The sequence below is a fragment of the Pongo pygmaeus genome, chromosome 17 (assembly GCF_028885625.2).
Source record: "Pongo pygmaeus isolate AG05252 chromosome 17, NHGRI_mPonPyg2-v2.0_pri, whole genome shotgun sequence".
Classification (NCBI taxonomy): Eukaryota; Metazoa; Chordata; class Mammalia; order Primates; family Hominidae; genus Pongo; species Pongo pygmaeus.
Window position 1 is genome coordinate 95,089,900 of NC_072390.2, and position 19,344 is coordinate 95,109,243.

At 50.2% G+C, this 19,344-nt stretch overlaps 1 protein-coding gene across 2 annotated transcripts in view; it reads left to right on the top strand.

Moving 5' to 3' along the window:
• KCNG2 (potassium voltage-gated channel modifier subfamily G member 2) overlaps positions 1–19,344 on the top strand; it is a 105,845-nt gene that overhangs the window by 14,854 nt on the left and 71,647 nt on the right. Inside the window, exon 1 of one of the 2 annotated variants that reach the window (XM_063653865.1) lies at positions 8,475–13,742. The exons of the other annotated variant lie outside the window; for it this stretch is intronic. The gene's annotated coding sequence lies outside the window, so the exon portion shown is untranslated. Of the gene's footprint in view, positions 1–8,474; positions 13,743–19,344 lie in introns of those variants that run through there. 2 annotated transcript variants of the gene reach the window in all.

A 19,344-nucleotide genomic window follows, 5' to 3' on the forward strand; every position in this document is an offset into this window, starting at 1 on the left:
CGGATCATGAGGTCAGGAGTTCGAGACCAGCCTGGCCAACATGGTGAAACCTCATCTCTCCTAAAAATACAAAATTAGCTGAGTGTGGTGGTAGGTGCCTGTAATCCCAGCTACTCACAAGGCTGAGGCAGGAGAATCGCTTGAACCCAGGAGGGGGAGGTTGCAGTGAGCCGAGATCGCGCCATTGCAATCCAGCCTGGGTGAGAGGGCGAGACTCCATCTTAAAATAAATAAATAAATAAATTTAAAAATAAAAAAAGAAAGCTATAGACCAGTATCTTTCACGAATTTACATGCAGAACCCTTAACAAAATATTAGGAAATTGAATCCAGCAATGAATAAAGTTGCTGCACTAAATAAGATTTAATCCAGGCACACAAGTCTGGTTCAACATTCAGAATCAAACACTATACTCCACCATATCAACAGAAGAGATATACAATCATATTAATTGATACAGAAAAGCTTTTGACAAATCCAACATCTACTTACAATAAAAACTCCCAGAAAACTAGAAGTAGATCCTCAATTTGATAAAGAACATCCACAAAAAATCCACATCTGAAGCCTTTTCAAGAAATGATGTAGGTACAGTTGGTCATCCATGGGTGGGGTGGGGTGGGGGGAGGATGGAGAAGCTTATCCTAAACCTTCCACCTGCTACACAAATCAACTCAAAGCAGATCACAGACTTAAATGTAAACATAAAACCATAAGAGTTCTAGAAAAGATAGGGGAAATTCATTGGGACATAGGGGTAGGCAAAGCCTTCTTAGACTTGACAACAAAGGCATAACCCATAAAAAGTAAACTTGATAAATTGGACCTCATCAAAATTAAAAACTGCCCTGCAAAAGACATTTTAAGAGCATGAAGGGTAAAACTACAGAATGGGAGAAAATATTTGCAAACCACGTATTCACTAAAGGACCAAAATTTGGAATATATAAAGAACTCTCTAAATCACCGGTAAACAAACATTCAAAACATGTCCAGTTAGACATGTACAAGGTGTGTGCACAGACCTTTCACTGTGGAGAACTCACGGAAGGCAGACAAGCAGGTGCAAAGACACCCAGCACCGTCAGCCTTTAGGGAAATGCAAATTAAAACCACTGTGCCCCTAGACATCTACCAGAGTGGCTGAAATCAATAGAAAATATTGACAACACCGAATGCTGACAAAGATGCAGAGAAATGACCTCTCATGCCTTGCTGGGAATGTAAAATGGCTCAGCAACTCTAGAAAACAGTTTGGCCGTTTCTGATAAAACTAAACATGTCACTCCCATATGACCCAGCAATTGTGATCTTGGGCATTTATCCTAGAGAAATGGAAAATATATTCGCATAAAAACCTAGAACAAATTTTCATAACAATGTTATTACTAACAACCAAAAACTGGAATTGTCCCAGAGACCCTTCCACAGGTGACAGTTCGATGATCACACTTCTGTACTGCGGAATACTCTCAGTAGAAAGGGATGGATTATCGGTACACACAGCAGCTTGGATGAGTCTCCAGGGAATTATGCTGCGTGAAGAAAGCCAGTCTCAAAATAATCAGACTCTGCCATTCCATTTACATGGCATTCTTGAAAGGACAAGCTTATAGAGATGAGAGCAGATTAGGGGCTGCCAGGGTTTTACAGAGCTGGGAGGGGGTGGCAGGAGTGACTCTGCCTGCGTGGGTCAGCATCAGTCCTGGCGGTGAGATTGTACTGCAGTTTTGCAAGAGGCCACCATTGGTGGAAACTGGGTAAAGGGTACAGGGGATCCCTTTGTATTGTTTCTTGCAACTGCATGTTAATCTATTATTAATCTCAAAAGGTTTAATTCTAAAAATGTATATGTACATATATAAAGGCTTAGTAGAAGTTCTAGGTAAATAAGTCACTTTAAAAGTAGTTACCTGTGGGGAGCGGATTTGTTTTGAAGGGGGAAGGGTGAGGATGGCCATGTGCTTTTACCCTAGGTGCTTTTTTTTTTTTTTAAACGATGAAAATACATTTGTTTTAGTAGTGTTATTTCAAATATAAACAGATTAGGGTCAGGAAGTCTTCCTAGAGAAAATGAATTTAATATGCAAAAGGATGTTCTTTGCAGTATTCATGAACTAGCATGGAACTTTAGTATCAAAATAATGTCTGACAGTAGGGAAATGTAAGTACATTAAGATTCATCCTCAGGGTGAGGTATTACGCAGTTTCCACCAAAATGCTTATATCCAGGCACAGTGGCTCACGCCTGTAATCCTAACAATTTGGGAGGCAGAGGTGGTAGGATTGCTTGAGCCCAGGAGTTCAAGATCAGCCTGGGCAACATAGTGAGATGCTGTCTCTACAAAAAAATAGAAAAAATTATCTGGGTGTGATGGCAGACACTGTAGTCCAGCTACTTGGGAGGCTGAGGTGGGAGGATCACTTGAGCCTGGGAGGACACGGCTTCAGTGAGCCGAGATTGCACCACTGCACTCCAGCCCTAGGGTGACAGAGTGAGACCCTCCCTCAAAAAAAAAAAAAGAAAAAAATCCTTAAATGGTTTATGAGAGTGTTGGGGAGTGTTCAGTGATGGCTTCTAGTGGAATCAAAGAAGAATCAAAACTTTATTTCTGCTGGATTCCTGAGGTCAGTGAAGGAATCACCGCTCAGCAAAGATGTGACCTTGCTCTAGAGCCCTGTGCCCGGCTATCCCTGCCCACAGCACAAACCCCCAACTTCTCCACCTTGCCCCCTTGCTAAACCATTCTGTCTGGAGCAGATTTCCCGTGGGGAGGGAGAAAAGAGGGGCTGTTAGGAAAGGGGTCTGAGGAAGCCCTTCAGCGTGAGTGTCCTGTCCCCTGTCCCCTACTCCCTGACGCAGCTGCTCTAACCCGAGTCCGGGGCTCCCCGCTGGCCTGTGTGCCCCGATGGCGCCCGCTGCCCTGGAGCTGAGCCGCGCTGCCATAGGGGGGTGGCGGCCAACAGTGCTGAGCAAACACTGAATTTGGCGACCACATAAAACTATGCAGAGACGAGAGGGAAAGACGTCCTGCAAAACGTATGGTGGCTGTTTCTGGTGGTGGGATTGGGTATTTTTTCCTTCGCTTTTATTGTACTGTCTGATTTTCCATTTTTCCACGGATTACTTTTATAATTGGAACATTGCTTTTTATGCAGATGAACATCTAAGACTCGTTTAGATTAACTGATGTAGAGAAAAATAAGAAACATCAAAACATACCCTGCCCTGACCTGGGCTTTAATCCTCATGAGGCCACACTGTTCAGAATCGGCTCAGGGACTCTGCGGCATTTCGGGGTGTCCTTGCTGACAGGGTATTTGGCGGCCCCTGAGTTCCCTCCTCAGAGGAGGCAGCCGTGGGGTACTCTGCAGCAGCTATAGTGGTGTGGGACTTGGTAGCAGGGTCCTGACGGCGGAGGACCCAGCACGTCTGTTCTCAGAGGAGCGGCTGCCCATCTCCCCCTCCCCTCCCCTCCCCTCCCCCTTCTCTGCCCTCTGGGGGCTCCGCTCTGGGTTGGGGCGGCACCCCAGCCCTGCACGGGCGCTCTTTTCCCTTTCCTGTATGCCTTGATGATTGTTAATAAAACTTCTTCAAAGTTGGTTTTCCAAATGTGGACGGTGTGGGAATGAGACATTTGAGTTATTCCAGCTCCCTGTTTTTCTTCCAGAAATGGATAATGGGCCCATTTCACATTGAATTAAAAGGCTATTAGGGCGTGCAAATGGTGTGAGCAACGTGTCATTTGCTGTTTCTCACAAATGTGAAATTTTCCTGGGACGATGTTCTCGCCGACCTGGCTGAGTGGCAGATTGGGAAACATTCGCTGATCCCTGAGTGAAACCACGGCGCAGTGTGGAGGGCCCAGCCTGGGGTGAGCAGAGAAAGAAACTGGGGACCAGACGCTCCAGGTCACAAATCCAGAACTCACCGATTGTGTTACTGAGCAGAACCAGTGCCTCGAGGCTGTGTGGAGGCGGCAGCAAAAGACGCAGCGGCCTCAGATCCCTTTACATGGCCTGAAAGGCACGGCTGTCACACGCCTGTCACACGGCTGCCACTCACACGCCTGTCACATGGTTGTCACACGGCTGCCACACGGCTGTCACGCAGCTGCCACATGGATGTTACACAGCTGTCATACAGCTGTCACACGGCTGCCACTCACATGCCTGTCACATGGCTGTCACGCAGCTGCCACATGGATGTTACACGGCTGTCATACAGCTGTCACACGGCTGCCACTCACACGCCTGTCACATGGTTGTCACACGGCTGCCACACGGCTGTCACGCAGCTGCCACATGGATGTTACACAGCTGTCATACAGCTGTCACACGGCTGCCACTCACACGCCTGTCACATGGTTGTCACACGGCTGCCACATGGCTGTCATGCAGCTGCTACATGGATGTTACACGGCTGCCACACAGCTGCCACACGGCCACCACTCACATGCCTGTCACATGGTTGTCACACAGATGTCACACACAGTTGTCATGCCTGGCTGTCACACATGGTTGTAACATGTTATCAGATGTGCTTGTCAGACACAGTGTCACATGGCCATCACATGGTTGTCACACCCGGTTACACACATGGTTGTCACACACGTGTCACACACAGTTCTCACACACACAGTTGCTGCACATGATTATCACATACATGTGGTTGTCATGTGGTTTGCACATGGTTTGTGCACATGGTTTGCACACCCAGTTCTCACACAGATGGTTGTCACGCAGTTGTCACACCTGGCTGTCACACACGCAGGTTGTCACATGCATGTCACACACAGCTGCACTCTTGTCCCTGAGGGCACACTCAGTGGAGGGGCAGCAGGCCCCATTCTGCCCTCCCTCCACGCCTCCCACCTTCAGCTGCCCCTCGGTGGGACAGCATGGTTTTTGGCCGCAACCTCCTGTGGCCTCACAGCTTTGGTGGGCCCCACATCGCCTTCCCCACTCACTCTCAGACCCTCAGACCTGACTGTGAGGACCCCTTTCTCATTCCTGGTTTGAGCCCGTGGAAGCCCAGGTCTCGGGGTGGGGGTGCCCTGAGGGTGCTGTGAGGTGGTGCGTTGGGCTCTTTCCTGAGGTGCATGGGTGCAGAGAAAGGGGACACCCTACTGGACCTGCCACCCAAGGGCTCAGGGTGGGTGCTGCCTCTCGCCAGGTGGGCGGGAGCCTGCCCGTCACCCCAGGACAGACGGCCAAGGCCCTAGGCAGAGCACAGACCCTGAGGCAGCACCTTCAGACCAGGAAGAACGAGCCACAGAGGGTGGGTGTGGTGCCTGTCCTGGATCCATGTGTGGCTGCTGTGGCCACCCGGGAGAGGCGATGAGATCTAATAAGGAAGCTCGACTCATCAGAGCAGGAGACACCACCCCCCACCCTCCTCCCAGAAGGAGGCACAGATGGAAACGGCCGACTGAGACCCCAGAGACCAGGTCACACTCGGGTGAGGAGCCCAAGAGGGGCGTGGAGGCTGGAGGCCCGGCCCATGCCCACCTCGGCCAGCCCGTGAGAGATGCGCCAGGGTTGACTGCAGACTCTCAGCCAGCCCCAGGGCTGCCCCTCCCTCCTCCCCTGCTGCCTGGCCCCCTCGATTTTTCTAGCAAATAAGCAACAGCACGTCAGGAAACTATCTTAACTGAGAATTATGTTCCTGAGACAGGTGATGAAGCTATTTTTAGAAGTCTGTCGCAGTTAAATTATATAAAAATTAAATGACCCCAGCCCATCAGTAGGGTCACCATGTATGACAGTCCCTCCCGCCAGCATCTCCGATGCGGAAACTGCTCGTTCAAGGGCTGGACACTCTCTGGTCTGAAGATTTAGGATTAATAAGGAACCGCCCAGAAATCAGTTCGTACCTGCAGGAGACGTCCGTGACCTGAGGCAGAAATGACTGGGAGGCACTTTCCAACAGGGTGCTCCGTGGGGGCTTTGGGGCTGCTTTAGGGGCGACTCATTCCCAGGCAGCAAAGAGGGGCCCCTGGCAGCTCCAGCCACCAGAAGCACCCAGCAGCCATGAAGAGCCGAAGGTCCGCAGGTCTGGCTGAGCACTGAGCTCGCCTGTGAGATGCGGCCATTGGTGACTAACGTCCAAGAAGCATCAGGACTCGGCACAGTGCCCAGTTCTGCCAGGGGCTCTGCAAACATTTGGGTGTTGAATGAGAAAACAGACATCTAAGAATAGCATCAGGAGATGAAAAAAACAAAAATAAGGGAAGAAGAAAGAGCAGAGAGACTCGTTCCGCAACAGCAGAGGAGGCAGCAGCTCCACGGTAGCTATGGGGTGATAGGACCCCTCTCACTGCTCACCGAGGCCGGCGAGGGCACCCAGGACGTGTCAGAGGGAGAAGGCCGGCAGCCTGCAGAGACACCAGGGAGGCCCTACCCGGGTGCAGCCCAGGACACCACGGAGCAGCTCAGGCGGGCCAGCCTCAGCCCAGCTGGCACAGGGAGGGCAGCCTCACCAACCGAGGGGCCCTTCCTGGTGGCTGTACGGGTGAGGCTGAGCCTCAGGTCACAGATTTGGGGGTCTCTAGGGAGAGCTGTTGCTGCCAGGCCTGGGGTCCCCACGGCATCTGTCCCACCTGGCACCACCCTGGGCACCGGACCCTCCTGGCAGGAGGCATGCAGCTGGCACTCGGTGTCCCTTCAGATCGGGCTGTGTTGGGCCTGGGTGTCACCCATGGACAATGCTCATGCCGCGGGGTTTGTGTGAGCCCCGTCCTCCCTACAGGTGAGCTGAGCGCTCAGCCAAGGACCCGGCCAGGCCTCATAGCCAGCAGGCTGCAATGAAGGCTGTCCACCTCCGCTACGGCTCCTCAGTGTGACTGGGGTAAAATACACATCACCTAAGGTATTCCATTTTAACTATTTCAAGTGGACAGTTCAGTAGCATGAATTCCATCTGCCGTGCTGTGCAGGCATCACCACTTTTTGCCAAATTCTTCCATTGCCCTCAACAGGAAATCTGTAACCACTAAGCAGTAACTCCCCCATAGTGCCACCTCCAACCCCTGGTAAGGTCGACTCTGCTTTCTCTGTGAACCCCGCTATTCTAGGGATTTCATGTAGGTGAATCACACAGTGCTGGTCCTCCAGTGTCCAGCTTCTCTCACTCAGCATAACGCTCTCCAGCTCCAGCTGCGCTCTGAGGAGGAGCTCCTTCCTTCTCGGAAGGAGGTGCGTGTCAGAACCTCCTTCTGTTTTGTGTCTGGGCAGTGCCCTGGTGCAGGGTACCCCACACTGTATGCGTCCACCCTCTGTTGGTGACAAGGGGGCTGTCCCCACCATTTGGCTAATGGGACTGATGCTGCTCTGAACGTCGGCGCTTGTATCCTCTGTTTGAGTCCCTGTTTTCACTTCCTCCCCACCTTTTGGCTAATGGGGCTGATGCGGCTCTGAACATCAGCATGTGTATCCTGTTTGAGTTCCTGTTTTCACTTCCTCCAGGCATGTTTTTAGGAGGGAAATGCTGAGCCAGATGCCGATGCTGCTGCTTAACTTTTAGAGAATCTGCCAAACTTCCACAACAGCTGAGCCATTTTCCCATCGGCAATCCTGAGGGCTCCAGTATCTCCCATCCTCACCAGCACTTAGGATGGTCTGTCTTTCTTATTACAGCCATCCTGGCAGTTGTGAAGCGATAGCTCATATCTGCATTTTCCTAATGATGAGTGATGCTGAGCATCTTTTCATCTGCTTGCTGGGCATGTGTACATCTTCTTTGGAGAAAAGTCTGTTCAAATGGGTACAATGTACATTTTTTAAAAAAGGCTATTCAAGTTCTTTGCCCATTTTATTTACTTATTTATTTAGAGACAGGGTCTCACTCTGTTGTCCAAGCTGGAGTGCAGAGGTGCAATCAGCCTCAACCTCCCAGGCTCAAGCAATCCTCCCACCTCAGCCTCTGGAGCAGCTGGGACTCCAGGCATGCACCACCACACCCAGCTAATTTTTGTATTTTTTGTAGAGAGAGGGTCTCGCTATGTTGCCAGGCTGATCTCAAACTCCTGGACTCAAGCCATCCTCCCACCTCAGCCTCCCAACGTGCTGGGATTACAGGTGTGAGCCACCATGCCTGGCCCCTTTGCCCGTTTTTAGATTTGGCTGTTTGTCTTTAGTTACTGAGTTAGAGAAACTCATTATATGTTCTTGATATTAAGCTCTTATCAGATATGTGATTTGCAAATATTTTCCCCCGGCCTGTGGGCTTTCATTTTGTTGATAGTGTCCTCGGATGCACAGAAGTTTTTAATTTGAATGAAGCTCAGTTGATCTATTTTTATTTTGTTGCCTGTGCTTTTGATGTCATTTAAGCAACCATTGCCAAATCCAACATCATGAAGATTTGACCATATGTTTTATTCTAAGAGTTTTATAGTTTTATCTGTTAAATTTTGGCCATCAACCCATTTTTACTTGAATTTTTTCTTTTTTTTTTTTTTTTTTTGACAGAGCCTGGCTCTTGTCACCCAGGCTGGAGTGCAGTGGTGCAATCTTGGCTCAAGGCAACCTCTGCCTCCCAGGTTCAAATGATTCTCCTGCCTCAGCCTCCCAAGTAGCTGAGATTACTGGCACCCACCACCACACCAAGCTAATTTATGTATTTTTAGTAGAGACGGGGTTTCACCATGTTGGCCAGGCTGGTCTCAAACTCCTGACCTCAGGTTGTCCACCCGCCTCAGCCTCCCAAAGTGCTGGGATTACAGGCATGAGCCACCGCGCCTGGCCTTTTACTTGAATTGTGTATATGGGGTGGGGTAGGGTTCAGCTGCACCCTTTTGTGTGAGCATGTCCCCATCTTCCTGGTGCCATTTATTAGGAAGGGCCTCCTTCCTGAATTAAATGGTCCTGGCACTCTTTTCCCAAAATCACTTGATCATAGGTGTAGGGCTCATCTCTGGGCGTCCTGCTCCACCCTCAACTGCCCCGTCTGTCCACATGCCAGGCCACGCATTTTGATCGCCATAGCTTGGCAGCACCTTTGAGATTGGAAGTGTGAGGCCTCCATCATTGCCCTTCTTTTTCAAAATTGTATTGACTATTCGTGGTCCGTTAAGACTCCATATGAATTTTAGGATGGGCTTTTTCATTTCTGCAAAAAAGCACTGTTAAGATTTTTGTAGGCCATTCTAGAAGTGGGCTGAGTGAATGTGCCAGTTGGCTTTGTTGTGAGGAAATCCCAGCACTGATATTTGGGGCTGGGATGTGAAGGCTTCAGTAAAACTTGTCAAATTCAGACTCAAGGTGCCTTTCGTACCATTGTCCTGGGGTTTAAGCAGGAAATGTTAGATTTTTAAAAGCTTTTTATTTGAACGATTTTTAGACTTATAGGAAAGTTGCAGAACTCGTAGAGGTTCCTGTGTCTCCCACCCAGCTTCCTCCAGTGTTGGCAGAATGGTCCAGACCAGGGATTCCCACTGGCCCTGCCCTGGTCACTGCTTTAAAACCCCACTCAGATGTCACCGCATTCTTCATACTAGAGCCACGGTTCTGTCCAGGGCCCCTCACCATCATTCCTATCATCCATCTGTAACAGCTCTCCAGTTTGTTTTCTGTTTTTGTTTTTCACAATATTGATACTTTTTAAAATTATTATTTTTTTGAGATAGGGTCTTGCTCTGTCCCCCAGGCTGGAGTGTAGTGGTGCACTCATGGCTCCCTGCAGCCTCAGCCTCCAGGGCTCAAGCATCTTCCCACCTCAGCCTCCCAAGTAGCTGGGGCCACATGCATGAGCCACCATGCCCGGCTAATTTTTGTAGAGATGGGGGTCTCGCTGTGTTGCCCAGGCAGGTCTTGAACTCCTGACCTCAAGGGATCCACCCACCCCAGCCTCCAAAGTGCTGAGATCACAGGTGTGAGCCACCGTGCTGGGCCTTCAAACGTGTGCTGTGCTCACCCCGAGAGACTGGAGCCTGCTGCGTGTGGTTCTTTTAGTCTTTAGCCTCCCAGATTTCATGGAAACACATTTTCCACAATTACCTGGGAGAGCCCTTGTCTCCCCACACTTCCGTGGGGTTGTGGATTCCCTGTGAGGCATCTGGGCTTATCGTGGGCGTTGGTGTTGCGTGTGGGTGTGGCTCACTTGTGGCATGTGAAGAGGTGAAGAGCATGTGGGGTACCCCAAGGCTTTAGGAGTCACTGCCTCTGGAAGGCCCTTCCCACCTCCCTCCATGGGGAGACAGCCTTAGTTTCTGTTCATCCTCCTCTGTTCCTCCTGCACAGCCAGGCAGGCACCTGTGCATTTCAGCTGGCCCCTGTCTTACACCACGGGTGGCAAATCTCTGCCTTTCTTCTCACTTTGCCTTCTCACTTAATGTCCTGGAAGTCACCCCGTGGCAGGCCTTACAGACCTTCCTCCTTCCGGCATGTGCCCCACCGTGTAGACACCCGCGTTTACTCAGCGACCTTGCTCTGTGCGGGCACTGGGCTGTTTCCAGGGTTTTGCCATCTCCACCTGTGCTGCTGTGAACACCACATGTGGACCTTTTCATCTCTGCAGGGTTGACCCCCAGAATTGGGGTTGCACAGAGGTCAGTAGCCAGCCAGATGTTGCCACATTCCTCCCTCCTGAGAGCTGTGCCCCGTGTCGAGCGCTGTTTGCCCACAGCCAGGCCAGGGGTTGTGGTAGGATTTTTTAATTTTTGCCAGTCTCATGGGTGAGAAATGGTATCTCAGTATTGTTTTAATCTGCACTTCTCTGATTACGAGTGTGCTTGAGCATTTTTTCCATATGTGTGGAAGTCATTTTTATCTTTTGTGAATGGCCTGTTCATGTTTTTCCCCATTTCTCGATGGGGTTTTTGGTCCTTCACCCCCTGATGTTTAAGAGTTCATGCTATATGAGTTTTTCCCCTTGTTGTTTTTCTTTTTCCACGTGTGCCCAGCTCTTTATGCACATTTGAACCTTAGTATCGACATGTCCAACTCCATAAAATAGCTTACCCTGGTTTACTGGGATTGAGTGGAACTGATGAGCTAACACCAAGAGGAAGCCACCTCCACAGTGCCAAGTCTCCTGTCTGGGAGCACGGCTCGCTTTCCATTTGTTCATGTTTACTTTCGTGTTTTAAATTTGTTCTTGTAAAAACAGTACACATTCCTTGTGAAATTTGTTCCTACATGTTTTTTTTCCTATTGTAAATGGACTTTTTCTTTCTTTTTATCAATTTAATTTAGTTTTTGAGACAAGATCTCACTCTGTCACCCAGGCCGGAGTGCAGTGGCACAATCTTGGCTCACTGCAGCCTCCGCCTCCCAGGCTCAGATGATCCTCCCACCTCTCAGCCTCCCAAGTAGCTGGGACTACAGGCACCACCACATCCGGCTAACTCGTGTATTTTTTGTAGAGACAGGGTTTCGCCATTTTGCCCAAACTGATCTTGAACTCCTGGACTCAAGCGATCCCCCCACCTTGGCCTCCCAAAGTGTGGGATTACAGGCGTGAGCCTCGGTGCTTGGCCATAAATGGACTTTTTCAATGATTGTGTTCTTTATTGTTTGTGTATAGGAAGGCTGTTGATTTTATAGCCTGCTACTTTTCTAAATTTTTTTATTCAATAAATAAGTTTTGTCATTGATTCTCTGGTATTTCCAAGTATACGATGATCCTATCTGCAAAGAGAGACGGTTTCACCCCTTCTTTACCTGCTCTATGCTTCTGATTGATTTTTGCTGTCTAGTTTTATTCATTAATACCTCTCGTATAATGTTAAATATATCAGAGGTAGTGGGTATCCTTGTTTCTGATTGCCATGGAAATGCCTCTAGTGTTTCTCCATTAAGAGAGTGGCTTTAGAAAACACAGGCTGCCGGTGCTGGTGAAATACCCGTCAACGCCCTGAGTATTCATCAAAGGCTGCTTGGTATCTATGGAGATGATCACATGACTTTTCCACCTAAATTTGTTATTATGGTGCATGATGTTAATGGATTTCCTACCACTGAACCTACTTTGCACCTTCTGGAACAAATTCTACTTTTTTATAGTATTTTTTTTTCTTAAGAGGCATTGGATTCTGTTTAATAATATTCTGTTTAGAATTTTTGCATTGGTATTGATGAGCGATATTGAACTTAAGTTTTCTTTCTTCTTATTATATTTGGTTTAAATATCAGTGTTTGCTTACTTCATAAAAGGAACTAGAGAGCTTTCCTTCCTTCTCAATGTTCTGAAATAATTTGTAGAGCATGGAGACTATCTGGGCTTTATAATCTTGGGAGAATTCTCTGTAAACCTGTTGGGGCTTAGTGCTTTGTATAGGACAGTCAGTAGTAACTTTCTGTTTCTTCAATGGAAATGGGTCTGCTGAAGTTTCTAACTCTCCTGGGACAGTTTTTGGTGTCTCTGTTTCCCGAGGACATCTGCACTTCCTCTGGGTTTTCAAATGTGTTTGCATAGAGGACTGCACAGTGTCTCCTCTGATTGTTCAGTCTGTTTCAAACGTTACATTTCTTGAATATAATAATGTGGCTTTAAAAAAGAAAAAGGAAGACACTTGAAGAATGGGAAAATATCCCTAAGTCATCCTACAGCTATAAGCCTTGTTTTCAAAGCAGCACATCACAGACTCGTGTTTACCGTCAGTTTACGAAGAATGCGCTGATGTCTGGGTCCATAAAAACATCTTTCCTGTCCTTTTCTGCTGTTGGCTGACGAACTGCCTCTTCATTAAAAATAGCTTTAATGCCTGAGAGTTACAGAAGCTCCCCTCAGCGAGGAGGAAACCACGGAGGTTTTACCAAGTCCCTGTCGGTGAACATCAACTTGACTGACGGGGCACAAGCTTCAGGAGATGAAGTGTCAATAAGGATTAATACGAAGGTAGATCAATCACGCTGTCATTTCATAGGGCTTCAGTTTCTTTCTGTAAAAACCTGTCAGATGTGATTTTCCCTCTAAAATTAGAATCGTTTTTATTCATTTTTCCAGTTACTAAAATTACCTGTATCGTCCGAGGGAAAATACAGGAGGAGGACAGAAAAAAGAAAGTAAAAATCACCTGACCTGACCGTGCACTGTCAGCCTATCGGTGGCCTTCCTTCCGGAAGTTTCTTTATGCGTCTGCCCGTGGATGGGAGGTGGGAGCGCGGACACCTGTCGCCCTCTCGGCCGCTCTGGGACCTGCCCTTTCTTTGAAACGTTGTGTCCAGGGCATGACCCCCATCGAGACGTGGGCCTGGGCGGAGGCTGCAGCTTAAGAGGAAGCTCTCGGCGTCGGGCCTGTGCCCTGCGGCCGCCCTGACCCTGGAGGAAGCGGGCGCCGACACGTTGTGGGCAACAGGAAGGGCCGGGAGCTCTGTGGCCGTTGGCAAGGCCAGGAACCCGGGTAGTCGAGCAGAAACTGTGATCTGGGGCGGAAGGCCTCCGTGGGAGAAGGCTCGCGTCAGACGGGGACGGAGGGCCTGGCTCTGGGAAGGTGGGTCCCGCTCCCTTCTGAGGCAGGCAGAGCTGCAGGGAAAGCAGATGTGTGGAGGCCCCTCCAGAGCCAGGCTCCAGGCGCTCCAGGGACGGCGCCCGTTCTCCTCCCTTCCCAGGCCTGCCCAGCAGACGCCACCGCACGAAGCTTCACAACTGAGCGAGCAGCTCCTCACGGAAGGTTAAATTCGGCGCGTTACGTCATTACGTTCAGTGAAAGAACTGAGTGAGCAGCTCCTCACGGAAGATTACATTCGGCGCGTTACGTCATTACGTTCAGTGAAAGAACAGTGCTCCTCACGGAAGGTAAGTTCGGCACGTTACGTCATTACGTTCAATGAAAGAAGGTGTGGGAGTGATTAATCACTTGTTTGATAAAATTGATTGAAAAAGAAATTGCCAACTAAAAATTATAATTATTAAAATGTAAAAGTTTAATTACAGTTTCTGGGAAATTCGCATTGGTTTCTGCCCGCTTTCCGTTCAGGACGCCGAGTTTGCTGCTTGGTGCCTGAGAGGACGTGGCACCCCCGGCGATGCAGGGGCCGCGCCAGCCTCTGTTGCTCATCTATGGGGTGGTGACGGCCTCAAGCCTCCCTCTGGGGACAGGCTGGGGACTCCTAGATACTGAAGCTTAGCAGATGCCCCCCCACATGGTCATGGAGCTGGGGCTCGGGCCAGACCAGCGACACCCTCGAGGCCTCAGTGGTCCTGTGTCCACCCCGGAGCCCCCAGGGCAGGAGGTGTGGGTGGGATCCCTGCAGGAAACTGTGAGGGTTTCAAACCAAGCCTCCTTTCGTTTTCCCTGGCGGTGTCAGCATCGTGCCTCTAAAGAGTTCTGTTCCTTGGTCAGAGTTCCAGGTGAGATGGTATCTTAGGCAGGAGAGGTCATCTGGCCCCAGCCAGGGTTTCGGCCCCACCAGTGGGGCAGGGCCTAGGGACTGGTAGTTTAGCATAGCGGCTCTCAAACTTGTGGTGTTGGGAATTTTTAGGACCTCCAGCAGCTTGTGTTCGTGGAGGAAGAGGGTGTGGGAGACGCCCTGGAGTCCCAGTGTCTGAGAGGCCAGCAGAGGAGGGGCTCAGGATGGAGCGGGAAGCGCGGGGAGAAGAGCGGGGACTCACAGCCTCCCCCCTGGATTTCGCTTCCTCTGAATGCAGGCCCTGGAACCCCGCTCATTACCCGCCCACCCAGTGCCGCAGCTCTGGAAATGCAGCTTGGTGGGCTGGACCCAAGTCTCTCCATGTGGCTCCACAGGAAAAATACTGATGCAAATAACTATTTGGGAGACAAAAACGGTTTTAACAATGTACCAATTATAATCCTTTTACCTATATGTTTAAACAGAATTAGCAGTTAGAATTATACTGGAACATAATATTCTTTTTTCTTTCTTTCTTTCTTTTTCTTTTTTTTTTTTTTTTGAGATGTAGTCTCTCTCTGTCACCCAGGCTGGAGTGCAGTGGCGTTGTCTCGGCTCACTGCAACCCCTGCCTCCCTGGTTCAAGTGATTCTTGTGCCTCAGCCTCCCAAGTAGCTGGGATTACAGGCACACACCAACACGCCCAGCTAATTCTTTGTATCTTTTGTAGAGATGGGGTTTCACCATGTTGGCCAGGCTGGTCTTGAACTCCTAACCTCAGGTGATCCGCCCACCTCGGCCTCCCAAAGTGCTGGGATTACAGGCATGAGCCACTGCACCCAACATAATATTCTTAAAACTCTTAGACATACAGACATGTAGGAATAAAGACATGACATGCGTGTGTGTGTGTGCGTATGTGTGTGCACAGTGCATCATTGTGTGTCTGCCTGTGTCAGCGTGTGCATGAGTCTGTGTGTGCAGGTGTGTGTGTGCGTATGTGTGTGCACAGTGCGTCATTGTGTGTCTGCCTGTGTCAGTGTGTGCATGAGTCTGTGTGTGCAGGTGTGTGTGTGTCTTAGTGTGCATGTGTCTGCATGTATCAGTGTGTGCATGTTTGTGTGCATCTGTGTGCAAGTGTGTGGTGTGTGTGCAAGTGTGTGTCTGCGTGTGCATGAATGTGTGCATGTGTCTGTCTACATGAGTCTGTGTAGTGTGTGTAACATGTCTGTGCATGTCTGTGTGTGTGCATCTGTGTGTCTATGTGTGTGCATGTCTGTGTGTGCATGTGTCTGCATGTGGGTGTGTGGATGTGTGTAATGTGTCTATGATGTATTCGTGTGTCTGCGTGTATGTCTGTGTGTGTCTGTGTGTGCATGTCTATGTGTGCGTGTGTCCGTCTACAGGAATTTGTGTGCATGGATGTAACACGTCCATGATGTGTGCATGTGTCTGTGTGTGGGTGTCTATGTGTGCATGTGTGTGTAACGTGTCTGTGTGTACATGTGTCTGCGTGTGTCTGTGTGTGCATGTGTCTGTGTGTGTGTCTGCATGTGTCTGTGTGTGGGTGTCTATGTGTGCATGTGTGTGTAACGTGTCTGTGTGTACATGTGTCTGCGTGTGTCTGTGTGTGCATGTGTCTGTGTGTGTGTCTGCATGTGTCTGTGTGTGTCTTGTGTGTGTATGTGTCTGTGTGTATCTGCACGTGTCACTCCCTGGTGACCAAGTACCTGCCCCTCCTCTGTTGCATCATTCATGGCCCGTGTTTCTCAGGTGATTGTTTTTTACTTGAAGTGAGTCAAGTAGCTGGTCAGCCTCTGCCTCCCTATGGCTCGTGGGTCTTTGCCTCACACCAGTCCGTCTCTGCCTCCCTACGGCCGGTGGGTCTCTGCCTCACACCGGACCTTCTCTGCCTCTCTACAGCTGATCGGACTCTGCCTCACACTGGTCAGCCTCTGCTTTCCTGCGTCTGGTGGGCCTCTGCCTCCATCTCCACACTGTACTGGCTGTTTGGGGGCTCTGCTCGGGCTCAGGGCCTGCGTGGAAAGCTGGTGCTGGGGCAGTTCACACCCAGGGCAGCCTGGTCGGCCTTAAGACAGGGGCCTTGTGTCTGAGCCTCCAGGTCGTTGTTCTTACATTTTAGGGTGTGATACTCCCATCTGTCTAACTTTTTAGGAGAAGGCAGAGAGGAGATTAAAAAAAGGAACCAATTCTGTGAAGCTATTATGTTTTCATTTGTCTTGTCAAAGCCTTGCACTTGGAGATTCTGTGCTTTTGTGGAGGAGAGAGGGGATGCTGTCTGAGAAAAAGGCACAGACCATCACGCTGTGATTAAATTGGTCATGGGAATAAATAGAAAGTGTTCCCCCTGAAGTAGGAGTTCTTAACCTGGGACTGGTGGATCCATGTGGCCACGAGTAGATTCTGCAGGTTCCATGGAGCCCAGTGGAACCCAGGTGTGTGGTTGTGGACCTGTTGTGAAAAGATGAATCGTGTTCATCCGCTGAGGGTTCATGGTCCATCCCAGGTCAACACACCTCCCCTGAAAGCAGAACGTGACGTGTTGTTTCAGGGGTTTGAGAAGTGCTGGCAGGGCTCTTACGGGATGGCACCATTTGAAAGGGGCGCCTGTGACGAGCCCCACGCCAGACACCCCATAGAGGGCAGGAAACACATCTGCAAGGGAGGCCTCCAGCCAGAGCTCACTGGGACATCATCTTTTCCAGTTTAACTGTCACACTTAAAATATCTCAAAACACGGATACCTGCAAAAACATTTATTCCTCAGCTTACATAAACCACAGGTGGTGTTCAAAGTAGGAAGGGTGATGGAATGTGGGGAAAGAAGCAAAGGAAGGGCTTTTGGCCATGGGTCCCTCCAGAACCACCCCAGCTCCGGAGGCCAGTGAGAGAGATGCCTCAAAGAGACTCCTGAGTGATGAGACCCCTGAGCGTTCCCTGCCTACACAGCCTTGGTCAGGAGGGTTCCCTGCAGACAGAGCCTTTGTCAGGAGGGTTCCCTGCAGACGGAGCCTTTGTCAGGAGCATTCCCTGCATACAGAGCCTTTGTCAGGAGGGTTCCCTGCGGACGGAGCCTTTGTCAGGAGGGTTCCCTGTGGACGGAGCCTTTGTCAGGAGGGTTCCCTGCGGGTGGAGCCTTTGTCAGGAGGGTTCGCTGCGGACGGAGCCTTTGTCAGGAGGGTTCCCTGCGGACGGAGCCTTTGTCAGAAGGGTTCCCTGTGGACGGAGCCTTTGTCAGGAAGGTTCCCTGCGGGTGGAGCCTTTGTCAGGAGGGTTCCCTGTGGATGGAGCCTTTGTCAGGAGGAGAGCCTCCTTCAGGATGTGCCGTCCTCCCACCCCCACGCTTACCTGGCGGGCGGCCGAGGTGGTTGTCTCCTGGGTGCTTTGTAGAACCCTGATTTGGAGCAGCACTCGCATCCCAGCCTGGGCTCTTCTCCTTCACTGTGACCTCCACCTGGGAGCTGGAATGCAAGGAGCAGCCGTCAGAGCAAATGTCTAGAAAGTGCTGGGTGGATGCCCACCAGAAGCTTCTCCATAGCTAGGCATCCCCGGGCAGAACAGGTGTCCGTGGCTTCCCCACACTCACCCACCACCCCCTGGTTCCCAGCCTACTCCGAGGTACATCTATCCACGGCTCATAGCGTGCCCGTCCTCACCCACGAGACCTCACCTGCCCTTCTTCACCTGCCCTTTCTCACCCCTCCTTCCTCACCTGCTCATCCTCACCTGTGAGACCTCACCTGTCCGTCCTCACCTGCCCTCACCTGCCCGTCCTCACCTGCCAATCCTCACCTGCTCTCACCTGTCTATCCTCACCTGTGAGACCTCACCTGTCCGTCCTCACCTGCTCTCACCTGCCCTTCTTCACCTGCCCTCACCTGCACATCCTTCACCTGTCCGTCCTCACCTCCACTCACCTGCTCTCACCTGCTCATCCTCACCTGTCCTTCCTCACCTGCTCATCCTCACCTGTGAGACCTCACCTGTCCTTCCTCACCTGCCCTCACCTGTCCGTCCTCACCTGCCCAGGCCTCTTCCTTCTCAACCTTCTCTTCTACTTCCCTCCTTCATCTTCTCCCCAATCTTTTTTGCTGTGTTTCGAAACCCCACTCCTCCCTTCTTCTCCGCTCTTTTCTGGTATTCATGAAACCTTGGAACTGGGAGGGCCATGCAGATCATTCACCCTGATTTCCAGAGAAGACCTGGGGCTGCCCAGGCCACAGCCAGATCCTGCTCTCAGGACCCTCGGGCCGCAGACGTTTCCAGCCTGTATGGCAAGACTCCTCTTTGCACACTGCTAAGCAGCCTTAGAAGAGTGTTACACGCTTCGACGTGTTCTCAGAAGTGGATACGATCCCTCCTCTGGCTCCTCTGGGAGGGCTCCTGCGTCTGCTCCTTAAGCCCCTGGCTCCTTAAGGTAGATCACGGTGAGCCTTGGAGTATAAATGGCTGGGACGTCCTTGCTGTCTGCTCGCCTGCTGTGAGCCTGGGCTGCACCCAGTCTCCAAGGAAAATAGCCTGGGTTCCTTTAAAATTGGCAATGAAGGATATTTTATAACTTTTTTTGAAATTTGTATAAATTTTTCTTATTACTTCAATGTTCCTCAAGCTCTATAGTTAAGAATGTCTTACTATCTAACCTAAATCTCTCTTGCTACGGGGTTTTTTTGTTTTTTTGAGATGGTGTCTCACTCTGTAACCCGGGCTGGGGTGCAGTGCTGCGATCTTGGCTTACTACGGCCTTGACGTCCTGGGCTCAAGCAATCCCATCTCAGCCTCCCAAATAGCTGGGACTACAGGTGTGTGCCACCACACCTGGCTAATTTCTTGTGTTTTTTTTTTTTTTTTTGTAGAGACAAAAATCTCACTATGTTGCCCTGGCTGGTCTCAAACTCCTGGGCTCAAGTGATATGCCTGCCTCAGCCTCCCAGTGTGCTGGGATTATGGGCATGAACCACCGTACCCCGCCACTTGCTGCAGTTTGATTTGACTGTTATAGTTGTTGGTAATTTTAATTGTGATTTTAA